We start from the raw sequence: 15,893 nt of genomic DNA on the forward strand, positions 1-15,893 counted from the left end.
AAGTACCTGGCTCCTGCCATCGGATCGGATCAGCGTGGTGCACTGTCCACGGCGGCCATTGGAGGGTGAATCAATGGCAAAGGAAGACCTTTCTCTCTGTCTCTCTCTCTCACTATCCACTCTGCCTGTCAAAAAAAAAAAAAAAAAAGATAAAATAGAGGAGCTGGTGCTGTAGCGTAGCATATAAAGCCACCGCCTGCAGTGCTGGCATCCCATATGGGTGCTGGTTCAAGTCCTGGCTGCTCCACTTCTGATCCAGCTCCCTGCTTATTTGCCTGTGAAGGCAGTGGAAGATGGCCCCCAAGTCCCTGGGCCCCTGCACCCATGTAGGAGACCTGGAAGAAGCTCCTGGCTCCTGGCTTCAGATCAGCCCAACTCTGGCCATTGCAGCCATTTGGGGAGAGACCCATTGGATGGAAGGCCTCTCTCTCTCTCTCTCTCTCTCTCTCTGCCTCTACCTTTCCCTCTCTGTAACTCTTTCAAAGGCTGGCATGTGGCACAGTGGGTTAAGCTGCCTCCTGCGATGCCAGCACCCAATATGGGCACTGTCGAGTCCCAGCTTCTCCACTTCAATCCAGTTCCCTGCTCATGCACCTGTGGAAGAAGCAGAGGGTGGCCCAGGTACTTGGGCCCCTGCCCCCCAGTGGGAGACCTGGATGGAGCTCCATGACCACCAGATGGAAGAGATCTCTGTCTCTGCCTTTCCAATAAATAAATCTTTAAAAACAAAAAAATTAAAAAACCTCACGAGTTTATACTAATAATCAGGACTATAGTTTATTTATTTATTTGGTCTACATCTCTTGTATCAAGCCATACTAAGAATTCCAATTTTTTTTTTTTTTTTTTGACAGGCAGAGTGGACAGTGAGAGAGAGAGACAGAGAGAAAGGTCTTCCTGCGCCGTTGGTTCACCCTCCAATGGCCGCCGCGGCCGGCGCGCTGCGGCCGGCGCACCGCACTGATCCGATGGCAGGAGCCAGGAGCCAGGTGCTTTTCCTGGTCTCCCATGGGGTGCAGGGCCCAAGCACCTGAGCCATCCTCCACTGCACTCCCTGGCCACAGCAGAGAGCTGGCCTGGAAGAGGGGCAACCAGGACAGAATCCGGCGCCCCAACCGGGACTAGAACCCGGTGTGCCGGTGCCGCTAGGCGGAGGATTAGCCTAGTGAGCCGCGGCGCCGGCCAAGAATTCCAATTTTTAGCAGTAGGAATTAGATAATGATAACTAGAATATCACATAATTGCTTATTAGCATAATCTCACAACATAGCACCTGAAAGCCTCCATATATCAATACAACCATTACTAATACAGTTACTGAAAAATAAACATCTTTTTTTTGGTGGAAAGCCATGAAGATTGTTCAAGCTACAGCCCACTAGGGGTTCACAGAGAAATTACTGAAATTTCAAGTTACCTGGAATGGACTGAGATTATGCCAATTTTGTATACATTCACATTCATTTGTTTCATGTTATTTTTAAGAGTTTTTTAAAATTTTGCTTTATGACTTTATGACTTATGTTATTTTAAGAAACTGTTCTTTGAGGCAGGTGTTATGGCATAGCAGGTAAAGCCACTGCTTGCGGTGCCGGCATCCCATATGGGCACCGTTTCAAGTCCTGGCTTCCCCACTTTTGGTCCAGCTCTCTGCTTTGGCCTGGGAAAGCAGTGGAAGATGACCCAAGTCCTTATAGGAGACCTGGAGGAAGCTCCAGGCTCCTGGCTTAGGATCAGCGCAGCTCTGTCCATTGTGGCCATTTGGGAGTGAACCAGCAGATGGAAGACCTCTCTCTCTCTCTCTCTCTCTCTCTCTCTCTCTCTCTCTCTCTCTTTGCCTCTGCCTCTGTAACTCTGCCTTTCAGATAAATAAATAAATCATTTTGAAAGAGAGAGATTGTTCTTTAATTTTACTGTCTGATTCTATAATATCTTCATAGGCTTCTAGGCTGGTGCACAGAAGCATATTTAAACTAGGTAGAAATAGGCACCTCACCACTCATTGTGCTCTTGTGAGTACAGCCCTGTTCATCAGCCCTTGATGTGTGGGGAGACGCACAAGTACAGAACATGACCAGAAGCAATTTTACCTGCTTCTAAGCTAACAGTGGGCCTGGCAGGAACACCACCTGCAGTGACACTGCCCCCTCATTTAACACCAACTCACTCACGTCCTCATCCCTGTCCCCTTAATTTCCCTGCAGTACCCTCCCAGTCGTTGCGGACTCCTACCATCCTCCATCCTGCCTTGGCAGTGAGCTGTAGAAAATATAAATGTGTTGTTACGGGTTGCAGGGGAGTTGGCTCCCCAAACTCATGCAAATGCTTAAACCCCAAATCCTTGTGTTCACTATTGATGGATTAAAGCTAATAGTTGGATTAAGGTGGAGGCTTGATCCAATTCTGGCATTTGACTTGAGGGGACCTTTGGGAAGCAATTGGATTAGGTTGCTGGGGTGGGGCTCTATGATCAAATCATGGCTTCATAAGGAGAGACCACATGGCCGGTTCTCCGGGATCTCTGCTTCCTGGTCTACCATGTGATCCTCTGCCTGCACATGCTTTGTCTTTGCCTGCTTCTGTTACACACCAGGCTTATGGGGCTGCCTGACTGTGGATGGCGAACGCCCCAACTGTGAACTAGACATTCTTCCTGCCTAAGAAGCTGCTTTCAGGCATTTAGTTGTAGTAAGAAAAAGCTGATTAATACAACTGTGTTGCTGCTTTCGGGGAAGCTGTCCAGTGGCTCCCAGCAGTTTTAAGTGAAACTAAACTATCCAGCCCACAAGATCATCCCAGTGGTCCTCCAGGCTCCCCCTGGAACCTGGTGCCCCATGTATCCTTGGCTCTAGTCGTGCAGAATCAGCCAACAAATGCTGTACTTTTCATTTTCTTGGGCTTTACAACCTTTGTTTGCTCTGCCTGGCACATTCTTCCTCTTATTAACCAGGTTCCCTCCTGCTACTTTCCTAACTCGGCATCACCTCAAGACAGTTTTCTCTGATCTTTACATGGTAGGTTTTCCCTCCCTGTGTTTCTGGTTGACTTTTCATATATGAGGCATTTGTCTCTCCTTTTTTAAAAAAATATATTTTTAATTTATTTGCAAGGCAAAGAATTCTCATCCTCTGGCTTACTCCTCAAACACCTGGGGCTGGGGCTGGGGCTGGGGCTGGGGCTGGGGCTGGGCCAGGGCTGGAGCCGGTAGCTGGGAACCCAGGAATAAACCCAGGTTTCCCATGAGGACAGAGGCAAGAAACCCTACTGGAGCCATCACCGCTTCCTCCCAGGGTCTGCATTGGCAGGAAGCTGGAGTGAGGAGCAGGAACCGGGATGCAAACCCAGAAACCCTAACGTGGGATGTGGGCATCTCAACCAGCAGCTTAAATGCTTGGCTGATCTCCTGCATTTAGCCTGGCAGTTGTACACTGATGTGTAGCAGGAGTATACCGATGTGGGACACCCAGCTTGGCTCCTAACTCCAACTCCTGCCAGGGCAGACCCTACGAGACAGCAGTGATGACTGATGTAATTGGGTTCCTACCACTCCTATAGGACACCTGGTCTGAATTCCTGACTCCGAATTTTGGCCTGGCCCAGCCCTGGCCATTGCAGGCCTTTGGGTAGTGAACCAGCAGGTAGAACATACAGTATCTCCCATTCTCCCTTCCCTCCTCCTTCCCCATTCCTCTCAAATAGTTAAAAATGGAAAATCGACTCTCAGCCTCAGTTGCTTCATCTGGAAAATGGGGTTAATAACTGCCACAGCTCCGTTACTCAATATTCAATCACCTGTGTCTTCAGATAGTCCCTCATTTCCTGGGGGAACCTGCTGACCTGCATCTTGCTGAATGCTCTCTGCCATGCTTGCTCCACAGGTGAGTTGTGTAACGTGTTTAACTTCTTATTTTAAATAAATTGACTGGGACCCAGCGTTCTGGCAGAGTGGGTAAATCCATCGCCTGCAGTGCCAGCATTCCATATGGGTGCTAGTTCATGCCCCAGCTGTTCCATTTTCAATCCAGCTCCTTGCTAATGCACCTGGGAAAGCAGCGGAAGATGGCCCAGTGAACCAGTGGGTGGAGGATCCCTCTCTCTCCCGCCCTCCCTCACCCCAACCCCGTAACTGACTTTCAAATAAGTAAATACATAAATAAATAAATCTTTTTTAAAAAATTAAATAAATTAACTAAATATCATGTGAATTGATGAAATATGAGTACAAAGGGGCCGACGCTGTGGCACAGGGGGTTAAAGCCCTGGCCTGAAGCACAGGCATCCCATATGGGCGCCGGTTCGAGACCTAGCTGCTCCACTTCCCATCTGGCTCTGCTATGGCCTAAGGAAAGCAGTAGAAGATGCCCCAAGTCTTTGGGCCCCTGCACCCACGTGGGAGATTAGGAAGAAGCTCCTGGCTCCTGGCTTGGGATCAGCGCAGCTCTGGTCATTGGATGGAAGACCTCTCTCTCTCTGCCTCTCCTCTCTCTGTGTAACTCTGACTTTCAAATAAATAAATAAATCTTTAAAAAAAAAAGAAATATGAGTACAAAGAGAGACTCACTTCTATAAAAACTAAGCTGAATGGCTTAGAATGACCTAACAAACAAGCAAGTTACTAAAAATAATTGCTGCTGTCAGCTTAAATGCGGATGATACAACAGAGACTTAAAAAGGTGACAAAAATGTAGAAAGATTCAGCCCTCCTGTCCTTGTTTAGTGATTTAGTTCCATTTCTACATTAAGGAAACCAAAGCTGGAAATCAGAGCTGATGCATTTTGGATTTAGTTTATGCAGGAAAAAAAGACAATGGGACTCTGTACTCAATAGACTCATACTCAAGGAAGGTGTGGGCTGTCCAGCAGAAGTAGGGTGTGTTTGTTTTGAGTTGAAGTAAATGTGCTTACAATACTGTATGTCGGTTCTTTTTTCATGATTCCATTCTGTAATTTTTATTTTTTGTAAATATTTATTTGTTTTTAAGTCAGAGTTGAGAGAGAGGGAGAGAGAGAGAGAGAGATCTTCCATTCCCCAAGTGATGCAGTGCCCAGGGCTGAACCCGGCAGAGGCCAGGAGCCAGTAGCTTCATTCAGGTCTCCCCATGTGTTGCAGGAGCTCAAGCACTTGGATCATCTTGTGCTGCCTTCCCAGGTGCATAAGCAGGGAGCTGGATCAGAAGTAGTGCAGCCAGGACTAGAACCAGTGCCCTGATGAGGGATGCCAGCACCACAGAGGCTGCACCACAATGCCAGTCCCTCTATTCCACTTTTTAAAGCAATAACGTCCCCCTTTTCCTGTGTCACCATCTAAGTATTAACACTTTGAATGGTAGAAGTTTAAAAATCACTCAGCTGACACCAGATGGGTGAGGAAGAAGATAGCCTGGGTTCATGAAAGCTACATTTCAAACAGCCTTCTCTAAAGGGAGTTCTTAATCCAGAAATTTACATTTGGGTGCACGTTTCATCTGGCTGTTCAAAAGAGCCTTCAATACCATCAAAGGCTTTTTCTTTAATACAAAAATTATTTTTAGGTTTATAATTTATTCCCATCATTTGCTGAACAGTCAGTTTGATCTTAAACAAACGTCACATCAAGAAAGTTGAAAGTATCTGAAACCTGCTTGATCTGTCAACAGATTATTCCAAGCTGAAAAAAGTTTACATTTTTAGGAAAGATAGAATAATACTTTGTAGCATGCTGGTTTTCAAATTATCTTTGCCCATAGCCCTTGTTAAGGAATATGAGAGAACTTCAAAAATGTTCATAGAAAATGGAATTAAAAGATGTTAGACAATTAAGAGGTGTCCTTTCATTACATTTTCCATGAACTTTTTGACTGACTCTCATATGTTTTATGGCTGCAGTCCATACACAGAAGGATCATGAGGGCTGGCACTATGGCACAGCGGGTTCAAGCCACGGCCTACAGCGCCGGCATCCCATATGGGCACCAGTTCAAGCCCCTGCTGCTCCACTTCCAATCCAGCTCTCTGCTAATGCCCCTGGGACAGCAACAAAAGATGGCCCAAGTCCTTGGGCCCGCTATACCCACGTGGGAGGCCCAGAAGAAGCTCCTGGCTCCCAGTTTCCACCTGGCCCAGCCTGGTCATTGCAGCCATTCCGGGGAGTGAACCAGCAGATGGAAAACCTCTCTCTCTGTCTCTCCTTCTCTCTCTCTAACTCTGCCTTTCAAATAAATAAATATTTTTTAAAAAAGAGAGTATGAGACAATACCTCATATGCAGCCTGATATTTTATTCTTTCAAAATATTTGGTTATAACCCATTCATTTTACTAATCACTAATGGGTTATAGCAAGTAATTTAGGGGAAAAAAAACTATTCTAGAGACTAAAGGATTTCTTTTTTAAAAAAAAATTTATTTACTTGAAAGACAGAATGATGACAGAGAGAAAAGCAAAGAGAAATCAGGTCTCAGCTGCTCCAGGTAAAGCCACCTCCTGCAGTGCCAGCATCCCATAGGGGTGCCAGTTCAGGTCCTGGTTGTTCCACTTCTGATCCAATTCCCTGCTAATGGGTCTGGGAAAGCAGCAGAAGATGGCTCAAATACTTGGGCCTCAGCACTCTTGTGGGAAAAAGCTCCTGGCTCCTGGCTTCGGATCAGCCCAGCTCCAGACATTGCGGCCATTTGGGGAGTGAACTAGCGGATGGAAGACCTCTTTCCCTCTCTCTCTGTAATTCTGCCTTTTGAATAAATAAATAAATCTTCAAAAAAAAAAGATAAAATGAGGATAATATACAGAGATACTTTGAAAATTATAAGGGGACATTACTAAAAGCAGTTGAACAGTGCAATGTTTAAAAAATTGAGAGGGGCTGACGCTGTGGCTCACTTGGTTAATCCTCCACCTGTGGTGCTGGCATCCCAAATGGGCACCGGGTTCTAGTCCCGGTTGCTCCTCTTCCAGTCCAGCTCTCTGCTGTGGCCCAGAAGGCAGTGGAGGATGGCCCAAGTGCTTGGGCCCTGCACCCACATGGGACACCAGGAAGAAGCACCTGGCTCCTGGCTTCAGATCGGTGAAGTGCTGGCCACAGTGGCCATTTGGGAAGTAAACCAATGGAAGGAAGACCTTTCTCTCTGTTTCTCCCTCTCATTGTCTATAATTCTACCTGACAAATGAATTAAAAAACAAACAAACAAAAATCAAAAAAAGCAATAAAAAGAGGAGAGAAAGAGAGAGATCTTCCGTCCACTGGTTCACTCCCCAAATGGCTGCAATGACTGAGGCTTGGTGAGTCAGAAGCTAGGATCCAGGAGTTTCTTCTGGGTCTCTTAGATGGGTACAGAGGACCAAGGACTTGGGCCATTTTCCACTGATTTCCCAGGCCATTAGCAGGGAGCTGGATCAGAAGTGGAGCAGCTGGGATTTGAACTCTCTGCTGTGGCCCAGGAAGGCAGTGGAGGATGGCCCAAGTGCTTGGGTGCCTGCACCCGCATGGGAGACCAGAGGAAGCACCTGGCTCCTGGCTTCGGATCAGCGTAGCTCCGGCCGTGGCGGCCATTTGGGGGTGAACCAACGGAAGGAAGACTTTTCTCTGTCTCTCTCTCTCTCTCTCACTGTCTAACTCTATCTGTCAAATAAATTTAAAAAAAGTAAAAAATTTAGAAAAAGTCAATTGTATACTTTCTTTTCTATGTATGTATGTGTGTATTTGAAAGTCAGTTTTACACACCGAGAGAAGGAGAGGCAAAGAGAGAGAGATCTTCCATCTGCTGGTTCACGCCCCAGTTGGCCTCAACAGCCAGAGCTGAGCCTATCTGAAGCCAGGAGCCAGGAGCTTCTTCCAGGTCTCCCACGTGGGTGCAGGGGCCCAAGGACTTGAGCTGTCTTCTACTGCTTTCCCAGGCCATAGCAGAGACCACTGCTTTCCCAGGCCATAGCAGAGAGCTGGATTGGAAGTGGAGCAGCCAGGACTCAAACCAGCATCCATATGGCATGCTGGCACTGCAGGCAGCAGCTTTACCAGCTACACCACAGCACCAGCCCATAGTTGTATACTTTCTATAAAACACTAAGCACCCATTGACAATTTCCCTTTAATCATCAATTTATAGTGACTGTAAATTGAAGCTAGGTTATTTTCTAATGTTTACTTGTCTGAAAGCTTTAACTTTAAGTCTTGCTGATAAAATGCTAGCCTTATGGATGACCCAATTTCATTCCCTAAGTCTTGATTGCACCCTGTGGTCTTGGATAATTTAAGCTACAGAATTTAATTTAAAACCTTATCTTCTCTTCCAATAAAAAATAAACAATAAAACCCATTCCTTACTTATCTCGGGAAGTAAAATTTATTGATGCACGAGGAAGATTAAAACATCCAGAAGACATCAAATAATATGGAGTACTATTGTGTCTACTATCAAAAAAAGTACATGAATGGGGCCGGCACTGTGGTGTAGTAGGTAAAGCTGCTGCCCGTAGTGCCAGCATCCCATATGGACACCGGTTCAAGTTCAGCTGCTCCAGCTCTCTGTTATGGCCTGGGAAAGCAGTGGAAGATGGCCCAAGAGCTTGGGCCCCTGCACCCTTGTGGGAGACCTGGAAGAAGCTTCTGGTTCCTAGCTTAGGATCAGCCCAGCTTTGGCTGTTGTGGCCATATGGATAGTGAACCAGCAGATGGAAGACTTTCTCTCTCTTTCTCTCGCTCTCTCTCTCTGCCTCTGTCTCTCTGTAACTCTTCATTTTAAATAATAAATAAATAATTTTTTTAAAAAAAAGCATATGACTACAAGGCCGACTCCGTGGCTCATTTGGTTAATCCTCTGCCTGCGGTGCTGGCATCCCATATGGGCACTGGTTCTAGTCTCGGTTGCTCCTCTTCCAATCCAGCTCTCTGTTGTGGCCCAGGAGTGCGGTGGAGGATGGCCCAAGTGCTTGGGCCCTGCACCTGCATGGGAGACCAGGAGGAAGCACCTGGCTCCTGGCTTCGGATCGGCGCAGCACGCCAGCCGTAGGAGCCATTTCGGGGGTGAACCAACGGAAAAGGAAGACCTTTCTCTCTGTCTCTCTCTCTCTCACTGTCTAACTCTGCCTGTCCAAAAAAAAAAAAAAAAAAAAAAAAAAAAAGAGAGAGAGAGAGAGATCTCTCTGGAGCACATGTTGGTGCAGTGAAGCTCCCTTTGAGATGCCCGCATCCTATAATGGAGTGTCTGGGTTCAAGTCCCAGCTCTGCTGCTGATTCCAGCCTCCCACTCATGCATGACCCAGGAAGCAGCAGTGATGGCTCAAGTACTTGGGTCCCTGCCACTCAGGAAGGACATCGGGGTTGGATTCTCAGCTCCTGCCTTCTGCCTAGCCCAGACCCAGCTTTTGAGAATATTGAGAAAAGTAACTAGTGGATGAAAATGGGCACTCTCGCTCTTTCTTCTCTCTGTCTCTGTTTCTCTGTCTGTCTCTGCCTTTCAAATATGAGAGAAGGGGGGTTGGATGGGGAGGGAGATATCACTCTGGTGGCGGGGTAGACACAGATTAGAAAAGCAAGCCTTCGGACAAGTTAAGAGGACATTTATCAAATGTTTATTCAGTGCCCACTGTGTGCCAGGAGATACTAGGGTGACCAAAAATATAGTCACAACTCCTGATGTTCCAATCTACTAGTGGAAATAAATGCCAAACAGATTATCAGATAAGTGAACATGTAAACCTTCTAAATACTCATTGTGGGAGAACTTGACCACATGACTTTTGTGTATTTCTGCTCTTATTGCCTGACCCAGACTCCTTCTTCCTTTTGATAAGTTTCCTAAGCTTATCTCTCCTGCTTCATAGGGTCCTGGAGTCCCTTCTTCCCAAACAGTGGGAATTTAACCGAAGCAAGCAGTTAGAATAAGTCTGACCCCAGGATGGCAGCAAGAAGAATACAGGCTTTTGCTGTTCTATTTGCAGCCCCCCTTTTTTAAAAACAGCTAAGAAATCTTTTTCCAGCCTTTCTACCACACATTGGCTGGATCTGGGTCTCACACTCACTCCTAAGCCCACCCATAGCAAGGGTAGTTACAGAACCCAGCCCGCCTGCTTAGTATAGAATGCACTTACCCTGGTAATGTGGTTAGACACTGGAGCAGAACTGGGGCTTTGCAAGCCTGGGAAAAGGGAGAAGTGACTTTGGGTTGGGCACAAACTGTAAGAGCTATGGACAATGATTTAGAGAGCCCATCTGAGATAGAAATAGGCCACTGCAGTGGATAGTTGGGCCCATGGATCCTGTGGTTTCTCAGGATCTCTTATTCGGTTTCTTGCTGTTTGCTGCCACCTGGTGCAGGGTTAGATCTTCCTAACATGATCAAGCGACCTTGCCTGAAGAGCAAGTCCCAGGGCACCAAGCTAAAGGAACTCAGTGGTAAGGAATTTAGAAGTGCATTGGGGGGCTGGCTGGTGCTGTGGCATAGCGGATAAATCTGCCACCTGTAGGGCCGGCATCCCATACGGGCACTGGTTCAAGTCCTGGCTATGGCCTGGGAAAGCAGTAGATGCTCCAAGCCCTTGGGCCCCTTTACCTGTGTGGGAAACCCAGAAGCAGCTCCTGGCTCCTGGCTTTGGATTGGCCCAGCTCCAGCCATTGAGGCCATTTGGGGAGTGAACCAGTGGATGGAAGAAGATCTCTCTTTCTCTGCCTCTGCTTCTCTGTAACTCTGCCTTTCAAATAAATAAATAAATCTTAAAAAAAAAAAAAAAAAGAAGTGCACTGGCTATTTGAATATGTTTGCCTCATTCTTGAAATGCTTTGTTGTAGGGTTTGCTTTTTCTAGCTCTCTTTTATCTTTTCTGAGACTCAACTTACTGTTTGTATGTGTGTGCCACCTAGTGATGGTAATTGGCCAGGCCTGCTCTTCAGGGGAAGGGTGTGCACACTACACAGGAGAAAGGAGGCAGGGGGAGGAGAACTTGTACTGAGAAGCTTCTAGAACAAGTGTGCTATGAGATCCAGCTGTGTGGTCACGAGCAAAGACTGAGGTTCCTGAAAGAAGGAGTTCTCAAGATTGCGACACAGAAACCCTGCCCTGTGGAGTTCAGGCTCAAGACGGCAGCATCGACTCTTGCTTGAAGATCAGCCTGCTGGCCTGCCCTATCATTTCATACTAGACAGCCCCATACTCATGTGAGCCAGTTCTTTAAATCTCTCTTCCTACCCTCTCTGTCTCTGTCTCTTTCCATCTCAGTACCCAACTGATTCTTTCTCTCTGGAGAACCTTGACTAGTCAGTATCTGTATGGAGATGGACCACTGGCTCCAAAAATTCATTCTTGTCACTTACAGTTAGTCTCCATTTCACTTCATTGTGGCTGTATGAAATTTCTCTCAAATGGGAACAAGAGTGATATGAACCACTTCCAGGCTTGACCCATTAAAACTTCCTGCTCGTTTTCTTCTCTGGATGACGGACAGGACGATGCTAAGAGCACCCTTGGAAGCCACGTGTTGAAGACAGCATTCTGGGTCCTTCAGCAGCTATGTGGAGCAAGCCCCCGTCCCACAGACCTTGAACATTTTACCTAGATGTCCCTGGACTATTAAGTTGTAAGTAAGTTTCTATCATGTTAAACCTTTTACACTTTGCATTTTTTAAAATATTTATTTATTTATTTGAGAGGAAGAGTTACAGACAGAGAGAGCCAGAGCTATGCTGATCTGAAGCCAGGAGTTTCTTCTGGGTCTCCCACGCTGGTGCAGGGGCCCAAGGACTTGCACCATCCTCCACTGCTTTCCCAGGCCATAGCAGAGAGCTGGATAGGAAGTGGAGCAGCTGGGACTTGAACCGGCACCCATATGGGATGCTGGTGCTTGCAGACGATGGCCTTACCTGCTACGCCACAGTGCCGGCCCCCGCTTTATTTCTTCTAATTCAGAATATGTCAATATTATAACAACCTGCTTCATTTGTGAAATAAATGCATTGAGTCAGATTTTAAAAAAACTATTATTTTGGCTACTAAAAGGCAGACACTGTTCCTACTGTGCTGGTACTCAGAGGGAAGGAAGTTGGAATGAACAGGAGTGTCAGTGTGAGTTGGCAGCTGCTTGCTATTTTTAGCTAGGTTTGCAAGAGATGCATTTAGAGCACAATCTATGGGTTTGTAAGTAACAGAAGGGAATAGAGTCCAGAATTTTGGGATCTTACTATAAATGGAAAAGCCAATTGCTTCAGTGCTGTAAGAGCTAGAGACAGCCTTAGCTTAGAGGCCAATTCTGAAGACATCTCACACAAAGATCTCACCTGAATCTCATCCAATGATTTCAGATGCTTTCAAAAAACTGACACCCAATTGAGAGAAAAAGGCTTTGGGGCAAGGAAGCATAGAGAAACAGGATTACAGACTCTGTCTGAGAACTGCAGATGTGGCTACTGGCCCATGGAACTGAATAGAAGCAAACAGATTACATGCCTTATACGTTTTTGAAGTGAGAGGCCTGTTGGAAAAAAGCCACAATCAGTCAGGCATTAAAAAAAATCTTTGCTAAAATAAAGCAAATCTTGTGCTCCCAAACTTGCAGAAATCAGGCTGCAAAAGCCAAATCATTTGTGAAGAAGGTATGTTCTTCAGCCTCTACATTACAATTTTTCTTTGTCACTGGTTTTAGCATTTTGATTCAGATTTGTTTTGGTGTAATTTTTTTTTTTTTTTTTGACAGGCAGAGTTAGACAGTGAGAGAGAGAGACAGAAAGGTCTTCCTTCCGTTGGTTCACCCCCCAAATGGCTGCTACAGCTGGCATGCTGTGCCGATCCGAAGCCAGGAGCCAGTTCTTCCTCCTGGTCTCCCATGCGGGTGCAGGGCCCAAGGACTTGGGCCATCCTCCACTGCCTTCCTGGGCCACAGCAGAGAGCTGGACTGGAAGAAGAGCAATCAGGACAGAATCTGGTGCCCCGACCGGGACTAGAACCTGGGGTGCCGGCGCCGCAGGCGGAGGATTAGCCTAGTGAGCTGCGGAGCCAGCCTTGGTATAATTTTCTTAATGTTTGTTTCTTCTACTTCAGGTCCATTGAATACCCCAGGTCAGTAACTTTGTGGTCTCCATCACATTTGGAAAAATGTTGACCATTATTTCTTCAATTATTTTTTCTTTCCACCTTCCAATTGCTCTACCTTCTGAAATGCTAGTTATATATGGAGGCACTTCAAAAAGTTCCTAGGAAAATGGAGGAAAAAAAAGGTTAAGTTCATTTTGGTGCAAAAATTGTTTTTAAATCTGTGTAGAGTTTTTTCACTATACACATGTTTCATGAACTATTCGGAGGCCACTTATATGCCTGGATTTCAGAACATTTTACACCACAATAAACTTATTTTTAAACCCATTCCAATAAACATTTGGACATATCCTTGTATTTGTTAGGTCATTATGTCAGGTTCATTGCTTTTTAGTCCTTTTTCCTTATCCTGTGTGTTTCTCTTGGAAAGTTTCTATTGCCATGTCTTCAGATCCACTAATCTGTTCTTCTGTGTCATCTAATCTGTTATTTCCACCAAGAGTATTTTTTATTTCAGATACTATATTTTTCATCTTGAAGTTTAATAAGTCAGGGCTGGTGCTATGGTATAGCAAATTAAGTCTCCGCCTGCAGCGCCAGCATCCCACATGGGCGCCTGTTTGAGTCTCAGCTGCTCCACTTCTGATCCAGCTCTCTGCTGTGGCCTGGGAAAGCAGTAGAAGATGGCCCAAGTCCTGGGTCCCTGCACCCATGTGAGCAGCCGGGAGGAAGCTCCTGGCTCCTGGCTTCAGATCAATGCAGCTCTGGCCGTTGTGGCCATTTGGGGAGTGAACCAGCTGACGAAAGCCCTCTCTTTCTCTCTCTGCCTCTGCCTCTCTGTAACTCTGACTTTCAAATAAATAAATACATCTTTTTTAAAAAAAAAAAAAGTTTGATAAGTCTCATGTATCTCCCAATATCCTCTTTTTCATGTCATACTTTCCTCTACCTTCTTAAGCATTTGAAGTGTGGTAGCATTTTCACATCTTTGTCTCCTAGTTCTATCATCTGTGTAATTTCTAGAAGTTTACCTGTTTTAAAAGATTTATTTATTTCAATTTTTAAAAAATATTTATTTTTGAAAGGCAGAGTTATGGAGAGAGAGGGAGGGGGAGAGAGAGATCTTCCATCCACTGGTTCACTCCACAGTCGCAACAGCGAGAGCTGGGCTAGGCCAAAGTCAGGAGCCCAGAGCTCCATCTGGATCTCCCATGTAGGTGCTTGCACTTTGCAATCAGTCCAGGTGTCTTCCCAGGCACATTAGCAGGGAGCTGGATCAGAAGTGGAGCAGCCGGGACTCAAATAGGCACCCATATAGGTATCACGGCAGTGGCCTAACCTGTCAGGCCACAACACCAACCCCCTGGATCTGTTTCCTTTGACTGGTTTTCTTCCTGTTTCTTTGCATGCCTTGTTAAAATTAGTTATTTATTTAATTTTATTTGATGGACACACCCACACCCACACAGAGCTCCCACCTGCAGGTTCACTCCCTAGTGGCTGGATTGAAACTGGGAGCCAGGAACTCAATCCAAGTCTCCCACATGGGTGGCAGGGACCCAATCACTTGAGCTATCATTGCTGCCTCCCAGGGTCTGCATTATCAGGAAGTTGGAATTGGGACCTGGAGCTGCAACTTGGACCCACACACTACAGTGTGGGATGAAGGCATCCCAAGTGGCATCTTAACCCCTATACCGGAAGCCTGCTGCTTAGGCTTGCTTTTAAGCCTCTATCCTCTGGCTAACTTGGCCCCATGGTTGAGTCAGTGACCTTTAGAGTATGCTACACAATGTGCTATTTTACAAGGCCCTTCTACTTTGGCTGGTGGGAACTCAAACTATTCCCAGTTCTATCAGGGCTCATGGGGGTTTTTCCGCCTACTTGTTTTTGGCGGTTTTTCCCTTGACCCTGGGTAGTTTCCCCACTACCTACTCCTGCAAATCAGCACTCAGCTTTCAAATCAAGGGGACTCCCTGCCAGCAGAATTGTGGTTGCCAGGGACTGGGAGTGGGGGAAATGAGAAATATTGGTCACAGGGTACAATGTTTCAGTTACGCAGGATGAATACATTCTGGGCATCTACAGTATAGTGCACAGTTAATGCTACTGTGATATGTACTGGACACTTGCTAAAAGAGTAGATCTCAAATGTTCTCACCACAGACTCAAAGAAATGAAAACCATGTGAGGTGACGGGTATGTTAATGAGCTTGTTCATGGTAATCATTTCGCAAAGTTATGTATATCAAAACACACTATCTTAGATGGATACTTTTTAAAATTTGTACATTATACCAAAATAAAGCAGGGAGAAGAGAAAGGGAGATTCTCTAGAGATCTCCAAAACTCTTCCGTGCAGCTTGTCCTTTGTGGTACCACCCCACAAATGCTCTGCACCCCAACCTTCCTGGACTCTGACTTATGTCTCCTCCATCCAGGAAGTGGCTGTGTCTGCTTGTATCTCCAATCTTGCAGTCTGACCTGAAAATTCTTTTTAGGCAGAGCTGAGAAACTTGGAGAGTTCACTTTGGTTTCCTTCACTCACTGCTCTAAGCTACCTGTGCCCAGTGTATGTCAACTGCTGCTTCCCATATTTTGTCTAGTTTTCCAGTTGTTTAAAGCACAAGGGCAAATCTGGACCCAGTTATTCTGTTGTGGTTGGGAGCAGCATTCTCAATTCCCACTTCAGATGAGGACATGGAGGATGGTGGTAAGAAAGCTCCTCCCAGCAAGCACCAGCAGGGACTTTACACAGAGGTTCTCCCAGATTTTCATACTCTCTTTGGAAAAAAAAAAAAAGATGTATTTATTTATTTGAAAGGCAGAGTTACAGAGAAGCAGACGGGGAGAGAGAGAGAGAGAGAGAGAGAGAGAGAAGTGCTGCACCCACTGGTTC

Source organism: Oryctolagus cuniculus, chromosome 7, assembly GCF_964237555.1.
Source record: "Oryctolagus cuniculus chromosome 7, mOryCun1.1, whole genome shotgun sequence".
Classification (NCBI taxonomy): Eukaryota; Metazoa; Chordata; class Mammalia; order Lagomorpha; family Leporidae; genus Oryctolagus; species Oryctolagus cuniculus.